Genomic DNA, 11,805 nt, shown 5'->3' with positions numbered 1-11,805 from the left:
TACTTTAATCTATTTTAAGCCAGGTTTCCAAAGTGCCCCCTGAGTGTTTGCAGTAGTGTGTGGGTTCTGCATTCATTTTGTACAACACCTTCACAATGCAAAGCTCGAACACATTTCCCTCAGCTTTCTTCTTAAACTGAAAAGGAAAAAAGAGGAAAGTAAAGATGAAGACTGAGAACAAAACTCTTTAGTCTCTTCTCACAGAGCCATGTTTTTTCCTCTTTGTCATTTTAGTAACTCTGCTCTGCACCTTCTTTAATATGTCACTCTTGCTCTGCAGAGATGAACTATGCATGGTAACCAAGGTTTTATGCTGTTAGTACCTTCCTTTCTGTTTTCAGTGCCCTTCAAATGAGTTGCTTTTTTTAGCTGTTGCTTCACAGGGAGCTATGATACTTTGAAAGCAGCTGTATTTTCCTAAGGAACAGTACTTTCACACCTTGAGGAAGGTTATGGTATGGAAGCAGAGGCTGCCAGCTTTCACTCTTATAGCAATAGGCAGTATAAAGAGGACTTCTGAACTTGACTAAAGGTTGCCACTTTAGTACCTAAAGTACCTACAAGAAGGCTGGAGAAGGGCTTTTTACAAGGGCATGAAGTAATGGGATGAGAGGGAATGGCTTTAAACTGAAGAAGGGTAGAATTAGATATGATATTAGATATAGGAAGAAATCTTTTGCTGTGAGGGGTGTAAGATACCAGCATAGATTGCCAGAGAAGCTATGACTATTCCAGCCCTGGAAGTGATCAAGGCCAGGTTGGGTGGGGTTTGAGAAACCTGATCTAGTGGAAGGTGTCTCTGCCCATGGCAAGGAAGTTTAAACTAGGTGGTCTTTAAGGTCCCTTCCAACGTAAGTAATTCTACTATTCTATGGCTCTATAATTAAGAAGTAACTCTTCCATGTTTCATATACTTCACTGGACACAAAAGGGAAAAAAATAAACTTGTTGTAAATATGAAGCATAAATTATTTTGCCTCTGTTCTTCCAAGAATTTTGATGCACTCAAAAGTTTTCCTCTTGCAAGTTCTAAAAGGCCATTTAGAAACTCCTTTCACCTCATAAACCCTTTTTTAAAAAATTTTTTTAAAATGAGAGATAGTTATCTCTTATAACTTAAATACTCTGTAAACTGAACCTGCTGCTGTACTCTAAAATTTCTTTCAACTACTGTAACTCCCTGAACTCACTGCCAGGGGCTAAAGCCATATATTATATAGTACTGAAGTTGATCTTTGTCTCACTGAGAAGGTTTTATTTTATTTCATTTGACACAATAATATTTATTAACTTCAAAGTCACTCACAGCATATATAATACTTGAAAAATTGCACCTACAGCATGGGGAAAGGGGCTTTGCTTTGAAGAAGGTTGAACCAAGTCCTATAGTAATCATTAGAAATCCAGATTCTGTGCTTTGATATCTCTAGCAGAGCTATTTTCTGTCTGAATATCAATCAGGACACCAGAAAAATGGCTGTTGAGTCATGCAGAGAGATAAAACTGACTGCAACAGATATTTACAGGATATATTACTCCTAGTTGCCTCATACACACTGGAATTTGTTTTCATATGGCTAAATGGTTTAATGATCTTAAGAAACATTTCTAGACCTCTGAAACAAGTATTTCTCTTAGTTACAGCCTGGATTTTAGTTCAGTTTTGCAATCTAACAGAAGAAAGAGCTCTGTGGATGTTAGTTATGAGGAAGAGTATTGATAGTCTTTTGTGGGCAGGTGCCTAGCAATTAGACATAAGAAAAAACCTCTTATGATAGAAGCATCTGAATCCAAGCTGGATCTTGACTTTAGGTGGAAATAATGAGGATACTTCCCCAAGTGGAAGAGAAAGTGTGCATACTGCTGAGCATTCTTGTTCACGTCACCCTGCTAACTCATTAAGGTCCTGCACTAAGAATTCCTGCTATAATTGTTCCTGGGGGAAGAAGGTTTGGGGGTGTCATTTTACTGTGAATGATTACTCAATTAAAAACCTAACAATCTAGGGACATTCTGAAAGTTCCAAATGTGACCACTGAGTGGCAATCAGAGTATACTCTTGAAAAGCCCGGGATTCTTTCTCTTGGGCTGAGCAGTTTGCAGACAGCGAGGTTTCTTGTGTCCTTCTCAAGCATTTGCCATGGCTCCCCAATTACGTGTGCTTTGTAAGAAGTCCATGTGTATCTGTACAGGTAGAGGAACTCTGCTGGGATGAAGATGTTGGTTAGTCCAAATCTACTGCCAAAAATGAAATAGGACAGCAAGGCATAAGGAAGCTGGAGCATCCAGCACATCTTGAGACTGTCCTGCACATGCAGCCTTATGCGGCAATGGAGAACTAGGACCATGGGGAGATGCTCTGTTTAAACTCTGGATCCCTTACAGGTCTGCCTCCAGTTTTGCTGTTCATGGTGTGTGTCTTGAGGCTGATAGTCAGCTCATGAAGTCAAGAAAATTTGTGCTCAGTTCTCAAAAGCTATATGGCACCTATCTATATTGCAACTAACTCTGGAGAAAACCTAAAGCTGACCCAGTTAATCATGTCCACTCAAAAACCACCTATCAAAGCCTTAGTTTTATGTCTCCTTGCTCATTTCAAAATTGAAGGGGTGCCCAGGTGCCTAAATTCTGTCCACTTCATGAGCTCTGGGGCTCCTTATACCAAGGAACTTACGTATTCATAGGCAGCTATGGAAGACTGCAGTCTGAAAGAGAGGTGATTGATCTATTTTAGGCTTCTCTAGATATTAACTTATACATGAAAATATGTGTATTCACACTCAGTTTCTGAAATTTTGGTCCCTGAACTGTTTAATTGATTGGGCATCTAGCTAATGGCAGGCTGAACAACATGATTTGGTAATTAGTGTTGGGTAATATTCAATTCTTCATAAAGAGTAGGACATGATTATTATTGTGCTTATGATGTTATACTCCAAGATTTTTAAAAATGTATTTTTTTAATTTATTTGCTTCATTAATTGTTTCTAGTCACTGCCCTACTGAAATGAAGAAAATGGAAGGATTGAGAAACTGAAGGTATTGCTTTCAAATTTTGAGGTATTGAATTAAATACTTTATTGGCAAGAGACTTGCCACACGACCTTTACTTCACTGATCTACCTGGATTTCCATCTTCTATGTGTAAAATAGACATGACTGCTTTCCCCTTCTTAATGTAGTTACTATAAATGTTGTGGTGAACTTAGTACAGTACTTTCAATAAGGAGAATATAGAAAAGTTTGGGCTGCACAGGAAAGGGGTTTTAGCTGTCCTGGAAGCTGTGTAAATCGAATTTTGTCAAATGTTTCTTCAGCTTTCTTGTTTTCCTAACAACATGTACATGATCAATATTTCAAAAGTAGAATGAACTTTCTCTTACAAGTTACAGTACTCTGTCAGAGTCATAAAGCATTTTGTTTAACCAGAATTTCTTGGAGCCTATTCCATGACACATTCTTTTTCAAAATGCAGCATTACAATCTCAAAGAACTATCTAGAAAATCTTCATTGTGTTCTGTACTTTTTCACATACACACACACACACATTAACAAAAATATAAAAACCTCTTCAAACTCACAAATATTTGCAGGTTCTTTCCCATAAAGTTCTTTGGAAAATATTTTCTATGTCTTTTTCTGTCTTTTAATTAGTATTTATTAAAGCGACTGGGTCAAAAAGGTGTTTAATAAGATTTCAATTAATGAAATACCCATACAATTTCCATCTGAGAACGTCTTTTCCTTAGAGAGAAAAACAAAAACTTCTAAATCAAATCCGTATTGATATTTTAAAAACTTTTCAAATATTTACTGCCATGTTTGGAAGCTTCTCTTGTGTTGCTATCCAAACATGGTGCTTAGCATTTCTGCTTAAAAAAGATATCCTTAAAACCTCCTCACTTTCCTCCAGAAAAATCAAAGCAAAGCTTTGCATAAGGGACCTCAAAGAAATTTAGGAAAAGATTTCAGTTATGAGTTAGCATCCTTACATAGGTAAAGAGGAGAATTGAGTTGCTTGAAATGAAATGTGTTTTTATAGGTAATATTTTTCAGTAGATGCTATTTTAAGCAAATGACATGCTGAACTAAAAGGTGGGACTTCAAAATCCCAGACTACAGCTTGGTGATTCCTAGCAGATATAGCTCTTTCCAAGGTGAGCAATAACTTTTTAAATTTGACCTATACCCAAAACTGAGTTGGGCTGAAAAGACTTTCAAGCTTTCCAGAGGCTGGGTTAGAGCAATGTTTTAGAGCTTAGAGGACACTCTAGAGCCCACATGAGCTAAAAGGAGTTGTGGCAGTGATATTAGTTCTCTGGTCAGAGTTTCGGCATTGATTTCATGGGGAGCAGGATTAACTGGTACAGTCTACTATTTTTAATAGGATTATCACAATTTTTTGCTCATTAAGAACAAAAAATTCATTAAGAAGGACATCCAATTCTCCAGGGAGATCGCTATCAGTAGTAATAGGCCTTGAACACTTGTGGTGATGGAGCAGCCACAGGGCAGCCTGCTTCTCTGGGTAACCTGTGCAAGTGCCTCACCACCCTCACAGTAAAGAATGTCTTCCTTGTATCTAATCTAATCCTGTCCTCTTTCAGTTTGAAGTCATTACCCTTTGTCCTATTGCTCCATACCCTTGTCAATAATTCCTCTCCAGCCGTCTTGTAGCCCTTTTAGGTACCTAATAGTGCTAGAAGGTCACTCTGGAGCTTCTCCTCCAGACTGAACAAACTGTCAGCCTGTCTTCATAGCAGAAGTGCTCCAGCCCCCTTAGCATCTTTGTGGCCTCATCTGTATGTGTTCCGAACACAGGATATGTGTCCACATCTTTATTATGTTGGGATTGCAGGGCTGATTGCAGTAGTCCAGGTGGGAGTATCTCATGATTATGGAGTTGAGGGGAGAATCACCTCCCTAGATTAAGTTATGTGCTGCACAGGCCTGAGTTTGGAGAGCCTGAACAACTGGAGAGAATTAATTAAGGAACTTTACGTTCTATGCCAAGTATAAACATTGCTATAAAAATTTCTCATATTTATTTAATAAATATATATACACAAAAAGATACATGAATGCATACCTTATATATAAACCAATCTTTTTTCATGAAGCCACAATGCACAAAGCAAGATAGAGTAATGGCATTTCTCTCTCTGTGACTAATGAAGTGTGTCTCTCATATATTTAGCAACACAATTAGCATGAGTCCAAATGCCAGTTAGTGCTCAGAATTCTGCAAGTTGTGGTCCATTGAGACCTCTCAGGACTTGTCCCAAGAACAAAGCTAAATTCATATTTTAAGTGTATTACAGCGAATGATGAGTACTTGCCATATGGAAACGTGGCCTTTAAGAATGAGTTGTGATTTATAGAAAGTGCTAGATGATGCTCTAAAACTTTTGTAGTCACCTAGAGAATAGTTTGCATGACTACTGCACTGTATAAGAGCCTATTTCAAAATTAAATTTAAGCTTAGACCTTTTCTGCAGAAGAGTTAATTTAATGTAATCCTTGGTGGTACTAAATCAGAAACATTTATGTGGAGTTATTCTGCTTTTTATTTAATCCCAGGCATATTTTTATGTGTCAGGACAAGACAGGATAAAATTTAGTCAAACTCAATGCAGTAGAAGACATGTTCAGGACTCATTCCTTGGTACCACTGTAAGTAGCATTATGGTACCACTGGATTTCACCTCCTCGTGCAACTGAAAGTGGATTCAGAGGAGGAAAATCAGTAGCTTATTTGTCTCAATAGTAGGACACATTTATCTCTGGTTTGTATTCAAGAGCAGTTTGGAGAGCAGAACCTGTCTTTCATTTACTCCTATGACTAGAATCCAAAAAATAGTGAGGGTGGAAGGAAGCTTGAAGTGAAATTCCTTCCCAGGTACTCAGGGTGATACTACGTACCTGTCAAGGAAAGTAGTTATTCCCCAGTGACAAGAAGGTGAGGCAGAGATTTTGATTTCGGAAGGTATTTTTGGAAGGTACAACACCTTTCAGAAGTGCTGTCAGATCAGAGTAACTTCTACAGATTGTATTCTTACACCCATGCTAGCTCTCAGTCAAACAACACCACTCATATACATCTACAGCACCTTCAGTTCCACTTAACCTACTCTTAAATGCCAGACCCTCCTGTCAATATAGTAACATTGCAAACATAACAAATATTCCTACTATTCATACAACTTATCTATCCTCTGAGTAGTGCATTTAGTAGTTTAACTTGTCAAAACATGCACTATATGTTCAATCTTACTTCTGTTACCTGCATTTTGCTCTTCCCTGCTATTTGTTCCTGCCTGCACACTGATTCATTCTCAGCTGCAAAGTCCTTAGGGCAGGACATATTCTGCATATGATACTTCTGGATTCTCAGTCCCATTTCAGGCTATACAGGAATAGCAGAATCTGTGTTCTCTGGTTAATTATGACAGTTCTGTGGAACTGAGTGAAAGTTACTGGCAGAGGCAGGAAATGTTTTTCATTCTGATTAACAGTGTTTTCAGTCTCTGGAGAAAACAGAAAAACATAACTGGAAATTGCTTATAAAATTTTGCCTGGATGTAACAGCACCTGTATCCCATGTGGCTTTTCAGGGAAATGAAAAAGCTGCCTGTTCCAAGTGAGAAGTAAACCACAGTGGTTGGTCCAGAATGATCATGAAACAGAAACAGCAGCACATGATAGGTCTGTAGTGACACAGGATGACACCTCACTTTATATCCTTACTGCCAAATGATAGAGACACTTTTTATACTCCTCAGTGTTCAAAGATCAGGCTTTGTCCAATGTATGGTCTGTGATTGTGGTATCAGTTGCAAGTGACATTAAAAAGTTGCAAACCTATGAAATGATTAAATTTTTCACTCCAGAAACATGTATTTTCCAGCACACAGCATCTGCAATAAAGGAATGGAATATTAATTTTCTATCAGACAGAAAACTTGCATAAACCTTCCATAGTGATTTGATAATAATTTGATGGGAAATGTAATGCAGAAATGCAGGCTGAGTTAGCACCTGACCTATATAAAGGCCATGAAATTGAGAATTCCTCCTTGTAACGTGAAAGAAGGATTTGGTTTCTTTTGTGACTACATTGTGCTCAGTTTCTGCAAAATAGTATTGTGTGCAGGACTGTTAACAATAGTGGAAATATTAAGAAAATGCATAAGATCCCAGTCAGAGTCACAACAGAGAAATTTCTTTTTGTAGATTATACAGCTCTGAATGTTTTCTGGGATTCACAGAGGGAAAATACTGCTAGGTGTGATTTATTGTCAGGTGTGCTTTTCCTTTATTTCTTGATTACACAAGTGTGTAAATGTAGATTCTTGATTCTTTTATGTGTTTCCCGCTAGAACTCTTTAAGGTTTTTTAAGGTTTGCATAAAAAAACAAACAAAAAAATTCCATAAATGTTAGAAATTCCAAATGAAAAACTGTTTTCAATTGGAAATTTTGAAGCTAAAATGTTTACAATTAATTTGGGGCATAGAATGAGAACTATAATAGGGATTGATAAGACATATTGACAAACTGTAGATCAATAATACTGGCTCAGAACCATGGTTCCCTTTGCCCCAGGTTCCCTGGTTTTCCCAGTCTTAAATCACTTTTTTTCAAGGAAAAATGTTTACTAAGAATGAAAATACCTGCAGGTTTCTTCATCCAGGACTTTTAAGAATATAATACAGAAGATGCTCAGATAACCAGATTAATCTCATGCTGTCAGTATTAAGCTGGGTCTTATTGATGAAATATACATGAAAAGCATTAACTTCATGAAAACATGTGGCCTTGGGGAAACAGTATGTATTTTTCTTACCAGTACCTTATGCCCCTCAAAAAAAGTAAAATCCAATTTGCCTCAGAGCATCCTGGTCTCATTTCTGGTATGAATTTCAGTTTACAATATTAACACTGAAGGAAAATATTTAACGTGTGCCTTGTGATAGCAACAAAAACCATTATCATTGTTTTGGGGTATGAACATACACTGAGATTAGCTCCTTCCTCGTAGACTTTTCAGTATAGGTATAAAATAATGGTAACAGGTGGATTCAAACAGATGGGAAGAGCACGAGTTATTAGTATTGGAATAGTACACTAGAGGAAATGTGTTGTTGTTTAAGCACTGATTAATTAACAATTCATTTACATAGTCTTGGTGCATGTGTTTCAAACTTAATAATATTCTGCTAAAGCCACAGTACCTGTGGTTAAAAATTTAACGGGTAGAGAAAGGATTATGTCCAATCTAGAATTTGGAGCAGGCCTTTGGAGATATATTTACCTTGAGAAAGCAGGAATAAGCATATTTTTAGGAAAATGAAATGCTACTTAGTAGGTACAGACTGCTCTTCCACATGACACTTGTAATAACAGTTCTTCCTTGTATGTCTGAATATTCCCAACAGTTTGCATCCACGTTAGATGATATTAATTTTTAATTCCTTTCTAGTCGTACTTAAGTGAATCCAGATCCACCTTACCTACTTAGGCCTCTAAAGATCCTAATTTAGGAGCCTGGTCACCAGAGACAATGCACTTATTCATAGCTCTCCCTTTTTCTTGAATTTGTGGTAATGCTTATGAAGATTTTAAGGCAGCTTCTTACTCAGGAAGAAATTTAAACAACACTGTGAATTGAAAGATCCATTCATAAAAGAAGCATTAGTCACAAGGATTAAGCAAGCACAACAGGAGCAAGTTACAGACAATATTTCCAGGTGCAATGACAAACTCTCTCCTATCATATAAATTAGCCCTAGACCATCACTGCTAAGTATCACCCAAGTGAAACCAATTGCTATCCCCTCAAAAATGATGTCACACAGTCTAGGAGTAATGCAAGAATACAGTAGAAATGACTTTTTAAAAATGTTTTTTGGAAGCTGCTGCTCTTTGCTCAGAATAAATAAGTGCAGCTTGACATGAATGCATGCTAAAAGATCACAGGTTCGAAACTTTCAACAGTCTCATATATCACAGACTCCTAGAATGGTTTGGGTTGGAAGGGACCTTAAAGATCACGCATTTCCAATCCTCCTGTCTGTTTTGACTCGCCCCAGAAGACAAGAGTAGCTCAGGTTCTTGCAAACCTTGGGGTGGATTAGAGTAAAATGGCAATGAATGACTATGGTGTATATATAGACATATATTTTAGAAATATTTGGTTGTAATGAAAAGGAGGTATGCAGCAATTTTAGTTATTATCTGTAGTACTATAGCAGTATAAAAGTCTGAGGAAAATATATATGAAAAAGGAAGAAAGAGAAAGAAAGGATAAGAGTACATAGCAGAGAGGAAATATATCACCACCCGTAGATCCAGCAACAAGACTTGATTGTTGGTGGTTGCTGTCTTGATCCATCAAGGAAGGAGGAAGGCCAGGAAACAGAGTTCAGTCGGATAATATGCATTCAGGTTCAGAGGGAAATGCTCAGGTACCTCCCCTGGAGGTGAGAGTTTTAACACTGTGCATCAGACACAGTTGTCTGATGGAAGATCCCAGAAATTAATTACCTGGAATTGTGAGGTGAGTGCCTTCCTGCTGCAAATTCCTTCCTTTGCTTATCTCAAGTTCCTGCTGTGGTGGCTTTCTTATGGCAAATTCCTTCTGGCCTTCTGCATTTGAGACAAACAAATGTGATCTTCAAGTCCTTACACTGAGGTTGACTAGGTTGCTCAAAGCCTGCTCAAAGCCAGGTTTCCTGACCAGGCACATCCAGCCTGGTCTTGAATACTTCTAGGAGTGGGACATCTGTAGCTCCTCTGGGCAACCTGTGGCAGAGCCTCACCATCCTCATAGTAAATAATTTCTTCCTAATACCTAAAGTAGGCCTTCCTCTTTATGTTCAAATTCCTTCCCTCTTGTCCATCATGACATCCTTTTGCAGAATGTACCTCTCCAGCTTTCTTGCAGCCCTTTTAAGGACTGGAAGGTATGCTAAGCTCTCCCCAAAGCCTTCTCTCCTCCAGGCTGAATAACTCCAATGCTCTCAGCCTGTTAGCTGATCATATTCCTGATGGTTTCCACAGGTGAACCTAAATGAGATGCAGCCTGTTCTTCAATGCTATTGAATTAATGTAATCCATAAGTACTCTTAAACATTAGTTCATCTGAGTTAGTATCTTGAATTAAGTTTGGCCATTCTGAAAAATATCCAATTCATTCCAGGTTGTGTTTAACTCCATAAAACTTCAGAGAAGCTTTAAGGACAAAACAGAAATGGAAGTGTCTGTCTGTAGACGTCCCAAGTTTTGTCTTGGAAGATTCAGACCTTAACATAATAAGGGAATACACACTTATGTAGAAAAAATATACATAAGCTGGGACATAAAGAAGAGCAAACTATCATTTTAGGAATGTTGGGTTGTCCCTATGTAATTTTGTATTAATTTATTTATACATAGGTGTGTTTTTATGTTACTAATTGCTTCTGACAAATAGGAGTTCTGGCTCTTATCTTGGAAATAGCTTTTGTCAGAAGACAGAAGGGCAGAGATTTTAATGAGAGGCAGAACATGAGCTGATGTTCCCCCAAAGAGTAATGATGAGGTTATGTGGCAATGTGTCTTGTATTGATGGCATCATTACCTTATTATGATGGTAGTATTTTCACAAGAAATTGATAACAAATGATGCTGAATTATCAGAAAATGTTGTCAGCCAAATAGAATGCTAAAGTAGCATCACTTCTGTGAAACATAATCATTCTAGTAATTCCAGCGCAACCCTCAGTTGCTTGTTTTCTCAAGGGCAAGATTAGTTGCTACTAGAGAAAATCTTGATTGAATTGCTTTTGGTTCAGTTTATCTATCACATCACAATTTACATGCATGCTTTTATTGTGCATATGCAGCCTTTTAGTTGCAGCTGAAATTGTAATTGAGAAATTAGTCCAGATTACTTTTAGTGTCTTCTCAAAAATTGCAGAGACATTTCTCTAAACAAAATTATGAGGAAATACCAGTAGTTGTAAGATATCTGATGAGACAGGAATAATAGATGGTAATCTGTGAGAGCAATTTCTAAAAGTTGTCTTATGCCTCCTTTTTACTGCACATAATGCTTCACATCTGCCTCTCTTCCCTTGCTGACAATCTATAAAATGAAAGAATTGTATTTACTCCTAGGCTTCTGAAGACTTAAAGATAAAGAGTTCTTCAGAAGACTTGATCTCTAGCATTATCTAAGTTAATGGATAATGAAAGGAGATGTGACACAGGACAGCCCAGAGCAATAGTTTTAGCTTACTCAAACACAGTGTTTCTTTCTGAGGTGTGTGATAAAAGCTTCATTTCTCCTTTCATAGACGAGCAAAGATCACATTGTCAGCATATCTTGCACATCAACACAAAGCAAAAAATCAAATCAGCACAAAAATAAACAGTATATTTCCCTGTCTGCTTCAATTGCAGCCTTGTTAAGTTCTCTCCAGCACTAAAGGCAGTGAAAAATCACAGAAAGTTCTTTGTCTCTCTCTTAAATGAAATTAGGCTGGAAATTGGTCTTTACAATACTATGTCTTTCCCTCTGGCACTGCAGTAGTTGTTGAATCAGTTTGGCTCTATCCCTCTGGTCTAATAACTAATATGATTCCCCCAGCCCCACAAAGAGAAAAATAATAATTCCTAATGAACTCATCCTATCACATGGGAGAAGTCATACTTATTCACTTACAACCCCAGAAGAAGGAATTATGTCCATTCTTTGCAATTATATCTGTTGCCCTGTTGGCTGATTTTTCCAACAATGAACTCTGGGGAATGAAAAGATGC

At 37.6% G+C, this 11,805-nt stretch overlaps 1 long non-coding RNA gene across 1 annotated transcript; it reads right to left on the bottom strand.

Annotated features, from left to right (window-relative positions):
- Positions 1–5,027: 5,027 nt before the first annotated feature.
- Positions 5,028–9,991, bottom strand: LOC136285887 (uncharacterized). The gene is made up of 4 exons (XR_010719579.1): positions 9,854–9,991; positions 9,547–9,648; positions 8,514–8,660; positions 5,028–6,918 (listed from the first exon to the last, which is right to left on the bottom strand). It is a non-coding gene; the product is annotated as an uncharacterized lncRNA (long non-coding RNA).
- Between the last annotated feature and the right edge of the window lie 1,814 nt (positions 9,992–11,805).

Source organism: Chamaea fasciata, unplaced genomic scaffold (genome assembly GCF_029207755.1).
Source record: "Chamaea fasciata isolate MVZ Bird 193981 ecotype frontalis unplaced genomic scaffold, bChaFas1.0.hap1 SCAF_2, whole genome shotgun sequence".
Classification (NCBI taxonomy): Eukaryota; Metazoa; Chordata; class Aves; order Passeriformes; family Sylviidae; genus Chamaea; species Chamaea fasciata.
The sequence above is the reverse complement of the archived record's forward strand: the minus strand, read 5'-3'. Positions and strand labels throughout refer to the sequence as shown.